Consider the following 20,357-nt stretch of genomic DNA (forward strand, 5'->3'; position numbering starts at 1 on the left):
ACCCCTGTAGTCAAACAAAGTTGGCATTATCGATTTACTTATTGCAACAAGGGACATCACACACTATGGAGAACCATGGGGAGGTCTCCAGAAGGGGGTTTATAAAATAATTCAAAGAGGATTTTGGCTTGTGTTAGGTGATCTGGGGAAAGGTTCACAGATGCATGGCTTTCTTTGTTCTCTTCAGTAAGTGGAAGTAAATCTACGATCAGTTACCTTAACCATTTTTATCTATGAGGCAGAAAGAACAAATCAGGACTAAAATGATAATTAGTAAAGAGGTAGTAGTCACTCGTATTAGCCAGAAAATGATGAAGTTTGATTTGGTTATGTTTGTGGTCTGGACATTATTCTTGCATTTTCCTCTGGTCAGACATTATGAACTTGTCTTGCAACCACAGCACAATTTAGCCGTAAGACATTGCTATTGAATTTTGATGTAGTAGCTAAGAAGAAAATTTACAATTATCTGAAAACACTAAGATACATTTTCCTTTTCCACCCACATCTCTGTCTGAGGCTGCATTTTGCTCACACATTTCAACCAAAACAATATATTGCAAAAGATCGAATGCACAAGCACGTACAAGAATCCATCCATCTTCGATTAAGGCAGACATTAAAAGAAATTTAAAAAAAACATAAAACAATGCCATTCCTTTCACTAATTTTTTGTTTTGAAAGATATAGTTTACATTTTATGAAAATGTTATTTGTAATAATATAATGGGCTTATGTCATTATATTAGAAAATTAATTAATAATTTCAAATTTTCTCAGCTTCAATTTCGAATGTGGTAGAAACAATATAACCAATGTCAACAAAAGCTCTTTAGTGTCTTCAATAAACTTTAAGTGTGCTAGGGGATCTTGAGAACCGCTGATCTAGGCAAACGGAGCAACATGTGCAGAAAAGTTCAGAGGCCAGAAAGGATATTATGTCTTTGCTAGAACTGGAAAAATTGAGTATAGTTTAACTACAGGCCAGATAGAGAGAAGTTCTATAAGAGACAAAGTGGAAGAGGTGGCAAGAATTGAAGAAAAACATCTGTCAATAGAGCACAAACTTATCAGGGACCTTAGCATCTCATGGTTCACCAAAAAAGGCCCATCACATGTTTTAACAGTTCTTTAATTTTGTGTGTGTGTATGTCACTCATTGGTTTTAAGACAATGTCGCTGTGAGATCTGAATTTAGGTGGTAATTTATAATAATAATAATAATAATAATAATAATAATAATAAATCATTTGGAAGAACGCCTTTGCCCTCTCCCAGCCTCCATTCTTTGAGAGTACATGAAGTTAAGCTTGTTTCCAAATAAAGGATCATGGTAACGGGCCAGAGATTGAAAAGGCACAGATGCTTAGTGCATACCTATCAATAACTAGTCACCCTCATGAGGGTACAACATCAAGAAATATGCTGTTAGATTTGACATCATGCAAACTACTGATTTAAACTATCTAGAATATTCTAAGCTAAGCAACTGACTACCTGAAGTCTCACCTCAATATTTTGGTTTTGCCTTCAGCTTGTGCAGGAACAGGGTTCCTCCCTAAATAAAATATGAAGAGACAAACACAAAGCTCAGTGCCAGTGCGTCTCCCGAAGGAAGTGGTGGACAGGCTTCTCCAGCTGAGGCTGCTTTCCATATGGAAATGTGAAAATATTTTGCTGCTCCATAGAAAATAGCCACCTAGTTTTTCTGTAATATGACCTAGGTAAAGTCATGAATTTTAGTCATAATCCATTTTTATCCAGGAAAAATACATCATGAGTTTGTTATAATTGCTGTTTTTATATTAAGGGACGTGGCATTAAACCTGATCAGAAACCAAGATCTACGTGGCTAAAATAGTTCACATGACAAAGCAGCATGACCTTACATAAAGAAAAAAATCACCGCAGGAGAAAAAGCTGAAGATAGAATTCACCAGATATTAACTTTTAACAATTTACCTAATACAAGATCTCAAAATTTCTTTACCTTTACATCCTAGAATTATTCTTATTTTATCACTTCTAATGGGAAAGATACATAACACAAACATACATTAAGATTAGTACAAATTGGATTACCTGACAGTTATTTGACAAATAATTTCCACATTCTCATTTAGAAGCCACTGATTTAAAACATGCATAGACTGACCTCATTTTACTGATGCCTTTCCTTCTTGCTTTAGTTTTCAGAACTCTTATCATTTTAACCAAAGCTAACCCCCCTATCTTCTTGTGATAATTCTCATTAATCTTCTTGGGAGAAAGCTATATACTTCAAAGTTGACAAACTCACTGGGAAGATGAGTTGGGGCAGTGATTTTCAAACATGTTCCACATTAAAATCACCTAGCAGCTTTTGAAAAATACCGATGTTTTGGTTCTACCCAGAAATTGTTCTGGGAAGGTGAGTGCTTAAGTATCAGTTCTTACAAAACAGTAGTTGTCAGCCCCCATTTCATATATATTATTTCATAATATTATATATTTGAATATATAATATCTATGTTATGTTTCATAGTATATTTCATAATATTATATATTGGAATCACCTGGTGAACCTAACCAGATAATGCCATGCCCAACTCCATAACAAGTGGTCCGACTCTGGAGGTCCACCCAATGAGAGTAGAATTTAAATGCTCTTATTGGCAGCCTGAGTTAAAATACTCCAAAAGAACTTCTTCTACAAAATTGATGAGAGATTCCAAACTTGGCTTTAGCAGAAGATCAGTTCCCTGGTCTTATGTTTGTAGAACATTCCAAGTCCTATGAAACTATTGATCAGTTATACAAAACACAGTGTGCTGTTGTCCTATCTGAGGGACGGGACCAATTACAAGCCCAGAAGATTTTTAAAACCTAGTGTTAATATGTGTCATGGTTCATTTGAATATTATCATTTTGAAAAGAACTTACAAAGAAGATTCAAAATTCCTAAAGGAAGGGCAGGAGTTGCTACTACATGAACACCAAATATGTATACTAAGATAGTAATTCAAGAGCTTAAACAAGAAGATAATTATTTATGAGAGGAATCCAATCAAAAGACTTATGGCTACATGACAATAACTGATAAATTCTCTTAGCCCCTATTTCCTCATCTGTATAAGGCATTAACACCTACTCTGCACAGTTATTGGAAAATCCCATGTAAATGTGCAAAGCTTTACGCCATTGCTCCTCTAAGTGTGGCCCACAGACAGCAGCATCAGCACTTGATAAAATTCAGAAGCTCAGGCTCCACCTGAAATATACTGAATCCAATTCTTTATGTAACGAGATCCCCCAGGTGGTATGTATGCACATTCGAGTTTTAGAAACTCTTCTCTGTGCATCAGCACTGTTATTACTACAGTAGTAATTGCAGGATTCCTTTAATATCAAGTCCTTTGATACAGATTCGTATACACACACAAAATAAATTTACACTGAACTTTCCTCTCGCACAGATTTTTCTGAGGCAGTGAGCACCTGTGAAATGCTGAGTTATCTGCAAACACATGCTGCAACGTGGCAACGTGGTAGGGATTCAATTACCTGGCTAGTAGTCAACTCACAGGAGCAATTCCTGTTCTGAACCAGCTTGGAGAGTCCTGCACCCACACACTGACATCTCAGTAGATAGGGCAGCTTATATTCAACTGTCTTACATTCAGTTGTCCAAGGAAAAGCCCAACACATACACGTGCCAGACAAATACACAAGAAAATAAGTATATAAACATACACAATGAAATATTCAGCCTTTAAAAAGGAAATCCCGCCATTAGCAATAATATGGATGACTCTGGATGACATTATACTAAGTGAAGTAAACTAGAAAAGACACAGAAGGATAAATATTATATGATCTCACTTAAATCTAAAATAAGTAAAGCTTCTTTAAAAGCAGAGAGTAGAATGGTAGTTTTCAGGGGCTGGGAGAAAGGGGCAACGGGGAGATGTTGGTCAAAGCATACAAAGTTTCAGTTATGCTAGATAAATACGTTCTGGTGATCTAATGTACAGCCTGGCGATGGTAGATAACGATACTGAACTATGTACTTGAAATTTGCTAAGAGGGTAGATCTTGAGTGTTCTTATCACAAGAAGGAAAGAAGGAAGGAAGGAAAGAAAGAAAGGAGGGAGGGAAGGAGGAGGGAGGAAGGAAGGAAGAAAAGCAGGAAGGAAGGAAAAGAGGCAAAGAGGGAAGGAGAGAGGAAGGGGGGTAATAATGGTGTGAGATGATGGGTATGTTAATTGCTTGGTTGTGGTGATCATTTCACAATGTATACATGTATCAAAACATCAAGTCATATAGCTGAAATACCGGGGGTGCCAAAAAAATGTATACAAGTGGACACTTTGGTCAACGTTACTCAAGCAGTAGTTCATAATCAGAAGAGTCTGGATGCTGATGGTAACCACTTTGAGCACCTCTGGTAATTGCAGACGTCAAATGTGACTTGTATTCATATTTTGTTATCAGTATGTATTAAGTATAACAATTTTAATACAGTTTTCCTTTCTTAAAATGTGTATACACTTTTTGGCACCCTTTGTATATATAATTTTTGTCAATTATACCTCAAAAATGCTGAAAATATTAATAATAAAAGATCAGAATTCTTTCTAAGTTTAATTGGAGAAAGTCACCAGAAAATGAGCTGACTTGTGAGTATCAATTTTGGGGGGAAAAAAAAAAGAACTTGTTCAGGAAAAGAACAGATAGGGGATTTCGAAATTCAGAAAAAAAAGAAGTTAGAATTTTTAACCCTTAGCCATATCACATTTCTTTCTTAAACAGGAACCTGTTCTAAGAATTATTTTCCAGCCAATCACATGAATTACAGTGGTTGTATTGTACTTTGGTAGGAAGACTATCCCTTCAGGGTAGAAGTTTCCTCAGTCTAATGGAAATTGTTTTTCTTGGGATTTGATATGAAAGATGAAATCTGCTACCTATGTTATATGATCATCCGTCATTTCTTTAGATAGGAGGAGGAAGAGAGAAAAACACAAACCAACAACTCTCCATTTTCATGAACCAGATATCAACACAGTATGCATCAAAAGATAAACAAGTTATTATTTTTTTCGAAAATACCTATGTACAATGGTCATATGGCCACTTTCACAAGCCTCAACATGAAAATAGGTATGACAGGGGAAAAAAAGTTACAAGAAAAAATACATAGTAAGTTAGTAGCATATTAGTGGAAACTAAATCTGTGAACATTCTCAAGATATACTTTATGTATGAATATTCCCCTTGCCCCCAAATAAAATGATAAACACTCTTGTTAAAGCCTGTCTGATCACAAATCTAGGTGGGAATTTACAATCTGCTTTACTTGTAGACAAGCTTGACTTGATTTGACCACCCCATGAAAGAAAAAGGAAATCCAATTATCCACAGATTGAGAAACGGAAACTCATTCTTAGCAGGATTTTAATTCAAATACAGCCAACTTCATTATGTATGAAGATTTGAAGTTTCTTAAGGAAATAGAAAAACACAAAGGTAAAGACTGAGGAATAAACTGTTGTCTAGGGCTTGGGATTTAGATCTCAAAGAATTTAAGAATTTTAACCCTTTCTCGTTAGTAACTAATAGGAATAACTTTGTGGGCTAGCTCTTAAATATTTTGCTCCCAGGCTGACACTAGATATAGTCAACTGTTCAATGCAACATTTTATTTTTGTTAGTAGGTCTAGTTTCTTCATTACTGTTTGAATTTACTGTGTACTTAGCTTAGTTTTTTAACTGTTTCTTTTACCAATCTCCCTATATGCCGATGGATTTTTCCATTTCACATTGCATTTCAGTTTTTGTTTTATATATTTTTGAAGGAATAATTTTAATTTAGAATTATTTCTTCTGAGTGAATTAAACATTATTTCTTTATGGAATGACTCCATAAAATAATAAAGTCATCTTACCTTTTTTAAAGTTACCTTTAAAGTCTTTTTTACCTTAAAGCCTGATAATGCAGCTACCTTCACTTTCTTCTAGTTAGTTCATAATCCTGTCTTTCAATTTCTTTTTTTCTTTCAAATTTTAATATGCATTTGTTTTAAACAATTCTATAAATATTGCAAAGTTGGACTTCATAATTTTGGTCTTACAGTTAATATATTGGAACTGGAGAGAGTATATTATATTTATTTTCATTACTGATCAATTTTGATTTATGCCTACCATCTTATTTGTACTTTCTCATTGTCCTAATTTTTCTGTTTCTTTTTGTCTCATATCCTGCCTTCTTTTGATTCATTAGCATAAGTTATTTTTCTTTTCTCAATCCATTTAGCTCTCTCTTGTAAATTGTACTTTTATGTTTACTTTTTTAATGAGTTTCATGCATAATTAAATCTAGAACAAGTCTAATATTATTCAAGATATTTACTCTTCCTCCCACAAATTTAAGAACCTTAGAACACTTTAATTCAGATAGCTCCTAGTAATTCATATGCTGTTGTTTCAGTTCTATATTGTTACATTAATTGCACCATTATACATTAAGTGATGTATATTAGGCTGTATTTCATTCACATTTTATACGTTAGACAATATCTCACTATCTTCCGTTTCTCTTAATCTGTCAGAGTTTTACATTTCCTCTTTGTCTGTGCAATACAAAAAAAAACTACAATTATACTTTTATAGATTGTTTTTCACAACAAATGTTTGTTCAAATCTTTCTTGCATAATTAGTGACATCTTGGTTTATTACTTCTCACCTCTTAGAGCTCTCTAATATAATTTTTCTTCTACCTTAGATATATTCTTTAGAATATTCTCTAGTATGGATTTAGTGGTATAAATTATTCTCAGTTGTCTGAAAATGAATATTTTACCAATATGTTTGAAAGATATTTTCACCAGATATATAGTTTTAGGTTGACAGTTATTTTCTTCAGCACTTTGAAGGTATTTACTTGTCTTCTGGCTACTGCTATTAAGAAGTCAGCTGTCCCTCAAATTGCCATTTCTTTGTAGCAATCATTTTTTTCTGTTTGCGTTTAACATCTTATTCTTTCCTCTAGTATTCTACAGTTCACTCTGATTCACATAAATTAGTTGATTTTTTTCTTATTTATCCTGCTTAATTTTGTGTCTTATCTTTGCAGTCCTTCCATTGAAGGGTTGGTGTTTTTCCAAAATTTCTGGAAAATTCTTAGCCTATATCCCCTCAAATATTGTTTCTTTCCCAATCTCTCTGATTTCCTCCTTTGGAATTCTAATTAGATATATGCTAGATTGTATCTATCATTTATTTTGTCTTACCCTCTCAGGTACATTTTCTATGTTTTTGTGTACATGGTCCCCCAAATTCAATTATGTTCTTCTCTTATAGATTTCTCACTAAATTTAAAGTGGTTATGCTTGACATATTTTTGGAACAAATAGATTACATAAATCCAGTTAGCAAATCTGAGTGAGGATTAAGTTGTGATACAAATATTTAAAGGAGATATTTTCCTCTTCCGACCTATGCCAAAGTTATGTCCTCTTCTGTGTTTCTTCTGTGTTACTCATTTTCCATAGCATCGCAGCATGGGTCTTTGAGGTTCTAGCTTTAGCAGAATCTTCTATTAGATTCTTCACTTTGAGGAGGTCCTAGATTTTGTCTCCCATACATGAAGCCCCATGAAATTTTGAAAATGCTGCAGGAAACTGTAGCCTTACATTTTTAAACACTTTCTTGTTCCATTATTTCCATTCTGTTTTTAAGAAATGTCAATAATATGTCTGCTGTCTCCTTTGACTTTCTAGAATATTCTCTTTAATTCTGTGGTCTCATTCATTTGTTCTATTTCCTCAGAGTTGTCTTTCATATCCCCAATTCCATTACCAACAGTATCCAATCTTGAGTTTTCTTTTCCTTCTATATTTTCCATTTCTGATGTAGTTTTATTTCTCACATTTGTTTCCTGAGTTCTGTCAAGCTAATGTTTTTGTCACCTTCTATTGTCTTATCTCTACTTTGAGCATTTATTTTTGGTAGCCACTATTAAGCTAACTTTGTAAATACTTTTTATCCTAATTTTTACCTGCTTCATGGTAAAATATTCCCCATTTGAACCAATTTTCAATTCTTTATCATATTTCTGTCCAGATTTTTCTTACACTATTTTGAGAGGTCCCATCCTGGTTACTTTCTGATTGTAACTAGATTTTCAGTGCCAGCTATGTTGTTAAAACATAAAATAGGGGAGAGCCTTGGAAAATGAAATAGTCAGTAAGCAGCTTAGTTTTCACCTAATTGTCTCTGTACACTTACTTCCTCATCAGTTCTCTGTCAAATGAGAAAGTTTCCACTTCAGGTGAACAGGAATTTTTTCTGGCTACAATGACACCCTTTATCCCATAAGTCATTATGTAATGATTTAGCCTACTTCTCTTTAGCTGACAAAAATTCTACAGCTACAAAATTAATTATAAGCTGTTTACTGATGTGCAAAAGAAAACAGGTAGTAAACATGGCATGTCACTGCATTTGCTCCTTTATCCCTACCGCCAAACACTCTGCAGTGTCACACTGGGATACTCACACAACACATTGGACACACAAACACATCTAGATCATACTAGCTTATTTTGTTCAAGGAACAACAGAAGGCCAGAGTGCTTGGAAAGTACTGAGCATGTGTGAGAGGAAGTCAGAGGAGCAGGTAATGGCCAGTTTACACAGGCCTATAGGTCATAATAAAAGTTGTAGTAATTTCTCAATAAAATAGGAAGTTATTGGCAGGTTTTAAGTAGAGAAGAAATGTAATATATATCTGACTTCATAAATAGGAAATAAGACAGGAAGTACATAGACCAATTTGAATGGTATTTTCATGATGTAACAAGAAACTGGACTAAGGCAGTAGCAGTAGAAAAGGAGTGAAATGGACAGATGCATCATTTGGGAGATACAACCAGTAAGACTTGTTATTGGATGAGATATGGGAGGGGAGGAGAACAAAACAGAGGATTCAAAGATAGCTTGTAGTAATTTCTCTAAACAAAGGGGGCAATGGGGACTTATGAGTAAGAATAGGAGGAACGTTTCTAGGGGGAGGATCAGTAATAAATACTAAATAAATACTGTTTGAAACAAATATTAAATACATGAATACATGAAGATACATTACTTTCTGGTCTCAAAAGGCATATAACTCAATGGGGAAAAATAGACAAGAAAGAAGGACTGCCAACAAAAAGGTGGTAAGTGCTACAATTCTGAGCATGTATAGCACTGCAGAAGTACATAGAAAGGACACCTAAACCATTCTTTGGAAGTCAGAGTGGACTGCTTGGAGGAAGTGATCGTCACGTGAATGAAGATCAAATGGTGAGAAAGAGCTTAGTGCTTTCTGGAAGACTCAGGATGGCTGACACAGCAAGGCAGGAAACAGTGAGAGAAGGAATGGAAAGATAAGGCAGATAGATCATGAAAAGCTTTTTAAACCATATTCAGAGTTTGGTACATATCCCGAGGGCAACAGGAGTCAGGATAGGCTATATTAGCAGGAAAACCTAAAAGTACATACTTCCCTTCCACTCATATTTCATTGGCAGGCCCTAGTCACAGACCTCACACAGCTGTGTGGGCTGGGGAGCAAGGTCTCCTGCATGCCCGGGAAGGAAAAGGAGGGAGTCAGTGAGGACTAGTAATGTCTACCACAGGGGAAGGCCAATTATTATGTAGATTATATATTCTGTACCAAGTAGTACCAAGTAGCCACATTTATTCTTCAGTGGAAAAGACACAGGGACAAGTGTTAAAAAAAAAAAAATCTATTAAAGTTCCAGTCTATGTATATATTTGTCTACTGCTACAGTACATGAATAAGGATGCGTATACTGTCATCACATCTGTATGTCACATTTACGATGTTCAATTTTTATTATGGGTTCTACTCCAAATGTGTGAACAGCTGAAACTGAGGAGCAGAGAAAGCCCACTATGGCTGCCAATTGGAAGAGATTTGCTAAATACATAAGACACCACTGATGAAGAAAACTTGTTTCAAATCTGATCTCCAAACAGAAAGACCCCAGGATAGATGCTTCAGATTGCTGTGATGGGCTCAAGCTGCTGCTTCTCGCCGTGCGCTCTGTGTATGTGTGGGCCTCGGAGGGAAGAGCACAAGAATGGATTTTAACACTGGTTGTGATTCTCCTTAGTGAAAACTAGCCAGTTTTTATATGATAGGGAAAGTCCAATCTACAGCTGATATGAATCTCTGCTTAAACTATTTGACGTTGCTTGAACTGCACTACTTTTGCCTACTATTTACGTGAGGGAACATAGCATGTGCCTTGGTTTGAGTAAAACCCAAATTCACCCAGGGTTTCACCACCTACTAGCTGTGTGGTCTTGGGCAATAAAGTCAAACTTTGTGAGCCTCAGCTTCCTTATCTAGAGGGTGATCATAATAATGTGTATTTTATTGTGCTGTTACGAGGATTAATTTTTTTAAGACCTCTAAATCACATCATGCCATGCTTACTGTGTGGTAAGGGTTCAGTTAATGGGCGCTCCTACAACCTCATTGTTTCAGTTCTCTGTGCTTAGTTGTAGTTTTTGGATAAAACTTATTTTCTTTAGTTAAATTCAAAATAACATCATTCTTATTTTAAATGCACCAAAGAATCATTACACACTGAGGAATTTTTATAAAGTTCATTATAGTGAAGTAAATTTGTTTTTTTTTAAAAAAAACACAAAACCTATTAAGGTCAGATCGCTTTTGGTTTTCATGAAGTGCTGACAAGTAAAATCAAATGTGTACCACATGTTTTCCCATTTGTTAGGAACTATGGATGTCCTGGCATCTGGTACAGTGACACCCACAGTCATGCCCACAGGCTGAAGGGCTTAAAAAACCTGAAGTATAGAATCAGAACTCAGTGTTTTTGGTGCCTTGAAAAAGTCCTCAAACACACAGCCCTCAGATTTGGCTTGGTCCACTGATGGACCCCTCAGGAGCCCCCAAAATTCAGCACTGTGAGTATAAATGCAAATAGTATGTGCTGCAGATTTCCCAGGCGATCTGATCTGTTTCAGGGTTCACGTGGTAGAACAAGTTACAAAGAAAGAGGCACAGAATTAAGTAGTGTCTGGACATTAGCACTTAAATAGTAGTTATGTAAAACACACAAGGGTAAATACAAAAGACACGTAATGTTGAAAAGCACTACATCAGGGTCAATGTCGTCACCAGGTTGCCAACATTGGGAAAGAAAGAGCAGAAAAGAACAATAAACAGAACACACATCCTGAAATCAGGCCTCAGAGAACAATAAGACTGAGGCAGATTGGGTAACAATCTTTGAAACTGAGGTTTAGCTAATGAACGGCTCACTAACTAACGCACTTCTAAAGGTCCTTTCTTTCCTATTCCTATCCCTATTCCTTCCACATATGTGCAAAGAGAAGGGCAAAAAAGCCAACTTCTAAAAACAAGCTGAAGGGTAAGAATTTCACCACTGTTTCACATTTCCCTCTATATTTGCAAAGATCAAGGTTCAGTCTTTCTTGCAAAGGAAGCATAGAAATGTGTAAAAGAGGTAGCTAGAAATGAAAGTTATTTGTGTAGGAGAGACAGACATACACCATTTTACTGGGTTTTAGAGCTACTTGGGTCCCTGATGGAATTTGTGACTGCATTAAATTGCTACGTTTGTGGTTTCTTTTCCTAACATTTGCTGTGAGAAAGGTTTGACTAGTTGGCCTCTGGTAAGTGACCAAACATCCCAGGACAGTCCAGTTCACACCTGTTGCCCCAGAGGCCTTATAGCATCTCCTTTCATGCTGAAACATGTCCTTGTTTGGTTGATAAATAACGTAGTCCATCCTACCTCTTGGGTTGTTTTCCTGAACTCTAAAATTCTATAAATTCTTCTGCTCATTTATTCTACATCTAGAACATATACAGCAATGCTCTCACCATAAAAATAATAGCTGATGCATATTTACCTTTCTCCATGAGCATGTCAGAATAACTGTTCCTCCCACTTAGGTCCTTTCATTTCAGCTGGATTTTTGCTACCATGTTTCCCCGAAAATAAGACCTAGCTGAACAATCAGCTCTAATGGAGCAAAAATTAATATAAGAACCAGTCTTATTTTACTATAAGACCGGGTCTTTAATATAATGTAATGTAATGTAATGTAATGTAATGTAATGTAATGTAATGCAATGTAATGCAATGTAATTTAATGTAATATAATACCAGGTCTTATATTAACTTTTGCTCCAAAAGACACATTAGAGTTGACTGTCTGGCTAGGTCTTATTTTCTGGGAAACATGGTAGAAGTCCAAGATATCACATCTGTCTTACAGGATCAAATTCTGGGAAACCTAACTCACTTGAACATTTCAGTGAGGTAAACAAATGCTATTTATTCATTTTCCTGTGAGTAAAACACATCATTATATACCCAGGGGCCTTTCACAGATTAATAAATTTGAATGATTAAATTCTTATTTCTGAGGCTATGCTACACTTCCTATTTATAGCTAGTTAATGTACTTTGCAAAGGTAAGGGGTTTTAGGTACTAAAAATCGTTTAAATTATATCATTTTCTCTGGAAGTAAGATGTTTCAAGGGCATGTCAATCTCAAAAATACTTTGACCACAACTATATTTAAATAATTTAAACATTTTCTTTCCCAAGAATGTAATGATTAGTTACATATGTGTTAATGCTTATTCTAAATGACTTAAACTTAGAAGTTTACTTTAGAATGCATAATCTAAGGCAAACTGATCTTGAACTTAATGTGTCAACGAAATTATATACTTTAAATCTTTTGTTTGTAAGTTTTGTAAGAAGCTAAACCTCAAACTTACCAATTAAAATAAAAACTTCATTTTAGCATCACATAAGCCAAACAACTCTATTTCTTGGCTATCTTACGCATAATAGATGATCCTCCTTGGACATACAGGCTTCCTTTTTCATTTCCTTGTCAGCCATGATTGTGTTCTGGGACACTCCTCCCTATGACTGAGCCTCCTCCACCTTTCCCCTGACACATCACCCTCTGGCTTGCTTTCTCTCTCCTGCACCCTTTATCTGGAGCTGCTAGTAGTTTATAAAAGTGATAACTGCTTTCAGAAAAGCTGAGCTTTAAACATTAGCACAACAACATTGTAGGATATCTACAGGCTGTCTTCTGCCATCAGAACAGGAACTAAGACGAGTTCATCAAGTAATCAAGGCCATCTCAACATCATACCTTGCATTCTGGTCTTTTCTCCATCACTTAATCTTCACATTTGTCACCATTCAAAAAAAAAAGACTCAAACACAAATCATAAATTCATTTATCATCCAAGTAAATCTACAAACTCCAATCTGTAACTATTTATTTCTATCAAAATAATTTCCTGTAATAATTATAGACTCTTTCCATCCTATACATGTTTCAGAAATATTTTTAATGATTGATTTTTATACTTTAAAGTACGGAATATTAACAGAGTTTGACAAGTTATATTTCATATTAAAGATCAAAATACTTTGGAAAGTCTAATAGTCTAATAATAAATAACAGAAAAGAACAAAAAATGAAACAGATGCTTTCAGATATGACTACAAAAACAAATAGAAATGAGTATTTGAATAGTCAAGGCTTATAATAATTATACCTAATATTTACCAAATACTTTCTATGTACCAGCTCTAGATTTAAGGACCTTCTGCTGTACAACTTTATGTAATCAACACAACAACCCTACAGGTTAACTATTTTGTAGATGAGGAAACGAAATCAAACATAATGAGAAAAACTTCCCAAAGTTCTCACAGCAAACAAGTAGTGGAGATGGGATTCAATCCGTGGATTGGCTCCAAAGTCCTTGCTTTTAAATCATAGCTCAATGGTTTTCAATCCTATCAACTTGAATACCCACTTTTTAAAATAAATGTGGTGTAACTACTATTCACCATCCTAAAATCAAATTCATAGAAAATATAATCTTCCTACAGATACAATTAGAACAAAATAAAATCATAGAACTCTCTAGTTGTTCTATAAAGGAGAAATAAAAACAAGAAATTTATAATAAAATAATTCAATACACAAATACACTAGAAGAAATAATGAGCTAAACAACCAAAATTGTAGACAAGTGTGTTGCATTTTTTACTCAAATATGACAAGCAGCATTATCATCAGTGATGAGATTCACAATAGTGAACAACTCTTGGTAAAGTTCCCAATGAAACAAAGTAAAACCTTTCTCTGCGTATACAGTGGTCGTATTCTAGCAAATTCAGTTGATGTGAAAATACCATGTGCTTATACACAAAAAAATAATTTGGTTGTTCTTTCAGATAATGATAATTAAGTTCTTTACATATATGAATGTCTGGTGAGACTTCTAAAAGTCAGCAATACAAGGACAATTTGTTAAGCATGACCCTTCTGAACATTGTTAGATATCCAGCCTCCTGAGTCCCCACTCAGTAAATGCCTGTAGGGCTTTTCAATCATTGGGACAATCACAAAACACACCTCACAGATTTCCAAAACACTGCAAAGCAGTGGGACTGCCCCGAGTGAATACCACTGAGAATAAATGATATGCTGAAAGCAGACAAAGTGCCACCCTATGAGAGTAAAATAAAGCACAAGACCAAACAAAGTTGGAAGTTTACTTTAGAATGCATGATCTAAGGCAAACTAGATCTTGAACTTTAAATACATGCTCAAAACAGGTCTTCCAGCATTTTGTTTCAACACTTTCTCCCTTTTCGCCCGCGTAAGACATCATACTTGGACAACTGCATACATACCTCTGGTCTGGCTCCTTTTCCAAATAGGTAGTCTTGGAATGGGCTCAGTCTACTTTGTGAAGGTAGCTTATTTACTCTTTTATTCTCTTTTGGTCAAACATCATCACCTTCCCTCCTCTGACTTCTTTCTTCATCATTCTTCCATTATTCCTAGAAGGTACTCCTAGAAAGCAGAATGGGACAGAAATGAGCCCCAAGAATATTTCTGTGATAAAAAGATCAGTTGGTATAAAGAAGATGATCAGCCTTCTAGAAATAATTTCATTCATTCAATAAATATTACTAACCACCTCAGATGGTATACACTGGGTTTGGTACATATTGACCATTTAAGAGGAAATTACATCATAGTAGGAAAACACACAAACAGGCAGTTTTGAGATACTGTAATCAATACCATTGCTAAGCCCAGGATACGATAATAAGGAATCTCACAGAAATGACACCTGACCCAAACTTGAGGAAAAAGAAACCTGAAGGAATGACAAGGAAGGGGAAGAATAGAAAAGAGGTATTTTAGATAAGGTTAGCAGTATATGTAGTGACTCAAAGTCAAGAAAACTTGATGGAGTCAGGGAACTGCAAGTAACTCAGTGCTATTAGAGGCAGGACAGAAGTGACAAGCAATGAGACTAAACATGTTGGAAGAGGCCAGATCATGCTGGGTCATATTCACCATGCTAACAAGATGGGGGGTGGGGGGTGCTACTTTATTTTGTAGTCTCAGAATATATTCTGTACAATTTTTGCTTTAAAAAAGTTATTGCAAATGAATGCAGTGGTATCCAAACTTGTGGATCATACAACTCTATCAGTGAAGATTTTGAGCCTGTACTCCCAAAAATGTACATTTACAAATATATGATCATATTCATATAATTTTATTTTCTACAAATATATTTTGTATGTTTGAAAATTTAATTTATAGAAATATAGTTACATAATATTAATATATACACAGATGTATCTTAAAGGAAATAAAAATAAATACAAGTTCTAAAATTTCCTTCTTTACCCCAATATTGTTTGGGTATATACCCCACTATCTCACTTAAGACTACCGGGCTAATTGCGAATCACAAAATTTCAAAAATGTTCCATGAATACTTGAATGTACATTATAATCTCAATGGGTGAAAAACTTTGATAACTATTTCAATTACCTGTATTTATTTTTTACATATTTGATCAAAGTCTGTCAGATGTATTTGCTATACTACGCAAGAGACATCTATAATTTCTCCATGTATTGATGCTTTCACTTTGCATATGTTGATGTAAGCTATCCTTTGCATAATATATGATAATTTCACCATTCATTTGGATAATTTCCCTCATCAAAATAATAATCTATTCATTTAACAATTTTCCCGTAAACCTTCTTTTGCAGAATGTTGATGTTGCCACCACTGCTTTTAATTTCTCTGTGCGTGATCTTTCCTTGCCATTCCTTTTTCTCTTACTACTTTTTGTTATTTTAGTTTTGTCCCTTGGAAAGCAGCATAATTTGAATTTGGGTTTTTTTCTTCCATTTTTTAATATGAAAAATATAATCTATTTATATTTTTAATTTACAAATTTGTTATTCATGTGTATGTATTTTAATACACTCCTTGTTTATAATTTTCCCTATAACTTACTTTGCTTCTGTCTTTTTCCTTGTGGACTGTTGGTATGGAATTTCTGCTTTTATCAATTGGAATTATCTAAAATGTTCCCAAAACTCAAAATGTGCTTGAAATCACTTTCTCCAACTATCAATATCAATAATCCAAGAGAATCTCTTGACTCTCCTACGTAAACAAGAAACTCAGCATGTTTTTGCTTCCCTTTTTATTTATAAAATACATCTTCTTTAGGCATTGATTATTTTTGTTTCCTATATTTTCTTTGGGTATATTTTTGCATTTGCATTATATTTTGTATTTATATTTACAGCAAGAATTTAGATTTGTATCCATGTGTCACTGGTATCATTGTTTAACATCAATCCTCTAATGGCCTAATTTGTCCTTTTTTGGAGTTTGTTAGTAATGTATGTCCTAATCCAATGTATATTTAATTTAAATCTTTAAAGATAAATAAATGATATAACTTTGGAATCTGACTTTATGAATTTCTTTGCTTTATTTTCACATTTCAGATACTCATTTTTGTATTTCCTACATACCTTGTAAAAAGAAAGGGAAGCTGGAGTATGGTCAGCAGTATGGTGGCGTGAGTCATTCCTCTTTTCTCTCCCCTTTGATTAACAACTAATTAGACACCTATAACCAAACAAAAGTGCCTCTACATATGGCACCAGTACACCCAGGAGGTGTCTACCAACCTGTGCATCCCAATGTGGGCAGATAAGACCTCGGGAGGGGCTTGGACCTTAACTGCCTCAATAAGGAAAAAGGGAACATGGAGAATGCAAAACTAGGCCCAGACCCACACGTGAGAAAGAATTGGTGGGAGGTCAGCTTGCCTAAAGGAAGAATCTGGCAAACCAGCAGAGTGGCTTAAAGATGAGTTAGGATTCAGAGTAGGGGGAGGAACTTGCCAAGGCAGCCTTTCCTCCTCAGGGCAACACTGCAAGGGATTGGGTTTTGGTGGCAGCTGTAGTGACCTCTCCCGCAGTGGAGGCTGAAAGCAGCAACCTTTCCCACGGAGGAGGTGAAAAACAAAAGTGGGGAGTGACTGTCTCAGTTGTGCGGTTTTGGCTGGCAAGACCCATTTCTCTCCAGCAATGCCTGGATTTCTGAGGAGGGACTTTCTCCTGACTGGGCCACCTGAGAGGAAAGGGAAGGAGGTAGATAAGAACATCAAAAGGCATTAAAGGAATGCATTTCCTGCTGTTTGTTTTGGGACTTAAGCAGGAGGTCCACCTCTGGATGGAGCACACTTAAGGATCCCCTCACCTGGCCCATGGGCACCTTCAAAGCCCCAAATGCTAAACCCACACCTCTCCGCCACTCTGCTGCTGACTTGTGCACACTCCTGAGCGTGAGAAAGCCAGCCCCAGTAGGAGAAACCACAACTTGAGCTATAGCGCCACCTTCTGGAATACAAAAGAAAGGTTGCCAATAGCCAGCCTCTGCTGAATCACAAGAACCAAAGGAGACATACGACTTTAATTAAGGATGGGTCTGGTACTTCAAATGCAAAAGCAGACATGCATACCTTCAAACACTATGAAAAAAAAAAAATCAAAGCAATATAGTACCACAAACAGAAAATTACAATTATTCTGCAACTGAACTGAAAGGCATGGAATATTGCAACCTAACTGATAAAGAATTCAAAATAGTTGTTATGAAGAAATTTAATGAACTACAAGACAATTCAGAAAGAATTCAGAGACCTCAGGAATAAAACTAATGAACAGAAGGAGTTCTTTACCAAGGAGATTGAAATTATGAAAAATCAAAGAGAAATTATGGAGCTGACGAATTCAACAAATAAGATGAAGAATGCCGTGGAGAGCGCTGGCAAAAGGGCAGGCCCAATGAAAGAAAGAATAAGTGACTTGGAGGATAGAAATTTAGAAATAATTATAGAAGAGGAGAGATCACTAAGATTTTTAAAGACTGAAAAAACCCTACAAGAGCTATTGGATTTTATCAGAAAGGCAAATATAAGAATTGGTGTACCAGAAGGAGAAGAAAGGGAGAAGGGGGCCAGAGTGTGCTTAAGTAAATAATACTTGAGAACGTCCCAAATTTGGAGAAGGATTTGGACGTACAAGTCAACAAAGCTAATAGTTCACCCCATTATCTCAATTAAAAAATGACCTTATCCAAGCTACATTAAACTGTCAAAAATTAAAGGAAAAGAGAGAATTCAAAGAGCATCAAGAAAAAAAGAAAAGAAGAGGAAAGGAAAGGAAAGGAAAGGAAAGGAAAGGAAAGGAAAGGAAAGGAAAGGAAAGGAAAGGAAAGGAAAGAAAAGAAAACCCCATTAGGCAATCAGCATATTTCTCAGCAGAAACAGGTCAGGAAAGAGGTACATGGAAAGATGCTCAACATTGCTAATCATCAGGGAAATATAAATCAAAACCACAATGAGATTATCATCTCACACTTATCAGAATGGCTATCAGCAAGAAGACGAGATAAATGTTGGCCAGGATGTAGAGAAAAGGGAACCCTTGTACATTGTTCATGGGAAGTTAAATTGGTTCTGCCACTATCAAAAATAATTTGGAGGTTCCTCAAAACATTAAAAATAGATCTAACGTGATCCAGAAATTTTCCTACTGGGTATATACCCAAAGGAAAGTAAAACAGGATATTGAAGAGATATATGTACTCCCACGTTTACTACATATGGGAGTTCAGAATTCACAAGATATGGAAGCAAGTGCCCATCAACACATGAAGGGATAAAGAAGATGTTAGCTATATATTCATATATATATATGAATACTATTCATCCATGAGAAAGAAGGACATCCTGCCATTTGACCTTGAGTACATTATGGACCTTCAGCACATTATGCTAAATGAGAAAAGTCAGACAGAGAACGAAAAGTACTATATGATATCTCTCATAAATGGAATCTTGAAGAAGAAAAGCCAAATGTAAAAAACAGAGAGTAAGTTGGTGGTTACCAGGGTTATGATGGGGAGGGGATAGGACAGATGTTGTTTAAGCTTACAAATTTGCAATAGGTAGTAAATAAGTCCTAGAGAAATGCACAATATAGTAATGTCGACAACAATATTGTATTATAATCAAACTGGCCAAGAGGCTAGAACGCAATTACTCCAACCAGTAAAAAGAAATGATAATTACATAATGTGATAGAGGTGTTAACTTTTACTACAATAGCAATCATATTACAATATATAAATGCACCAAATTAACATTTTGTACACCTTAAATTTAAACAATGTCAAATACATTTCAATTTAAAAAAATTTAAATGGGTCACAATTTTTTCCCAAGAGTGTGTGTTGTGCCCTTAGAGTCTAACACTAATGTTGCAACGAAGTGTAAAACCAGTTTCATTTCAATTCATTTGTTACTGGTGTGCTTCTGTTTTGTTTTCTTTTTTCTATCTGGACACCTAAATAGAGTGTCATCTCTGAAATTTACAGACAATTCATCAGGTATTTCTGTCTTTTCATCAATTTTGCTTGCTATTTGGTGATCCTATTTTATTTACAGCTGCTCTTTCTTAAGCCAGTAAAGCCTCATATATGTTCTCATATATTTGATTCTTATTACTTTTCATTTTTTTCTGATCAGAAACTTTTTTTTTTCCAAATTCTGAGTATTGGTTATGCCTGTCACTGTTTCTATTAAAGCTGTAAATCATGCTACAACATCTTTGGGTTTTGTACCAGGTTTTTCTTATTTTTACTTGCGTAAATGTCACTCCTTTTTTTTCATTTCTTGTCATATATACATATGTTTATAAGTATGTGTGTTTATATATATGTGTGTAAATTAGTCATCTCTTTATAGAATAATTTTCCTGTATTTTATCGAAAACCAAAAACAGATGATTTATAAAATTTACTTTGTTTTGTGCTTTGAACATCTTTTTCATAGAAAAATGTCCCTGTATTTTATT

At 35.1% G+C, this 20,357-nt stretch overlaps 1 long non-coding RNA gene across 3 annotated transcripts in view; it reads right to left on the reverse strand.

Moving 5' to 3' along the window:
• LOC141567827 (uncharacterized) overlaps window positions 1–20,357 on the reverse strand; it is a 176,521-nt gene that overhangs the window by 115,624 nt on the left and 40,540 nt on the right. For 2 of the 3 annotated variants that reach the window (XR_012490679.1, XR_012490677.1), the window contains exon 2: window positions 14,791–14,957. This is a non-coding gene — a long non-coding RNA (uncharacterized LOC141567827). The remainder of the gene's footprint in view (window positions 1–14,790; window positions 14,958–20,357) is intronic. The other variant, XR_012490678.1, reaches the window with a different exon arrangement.

This window comes from Rhinolophus sinicus, linkage group LG12, assembly GCF_036562045.2.
Source record: "Rhinolophus sinicus isolate RSC01 linkage group LG12, ASM3656204v1, whole genome shotgun sequence".
Lineage (NCBI taxonomy): Eukaryota > Metazoa > Chordata > Mammalia > Chiroptera > Rhinolophidae > Rhinolophus > Rhinolophus sinicus.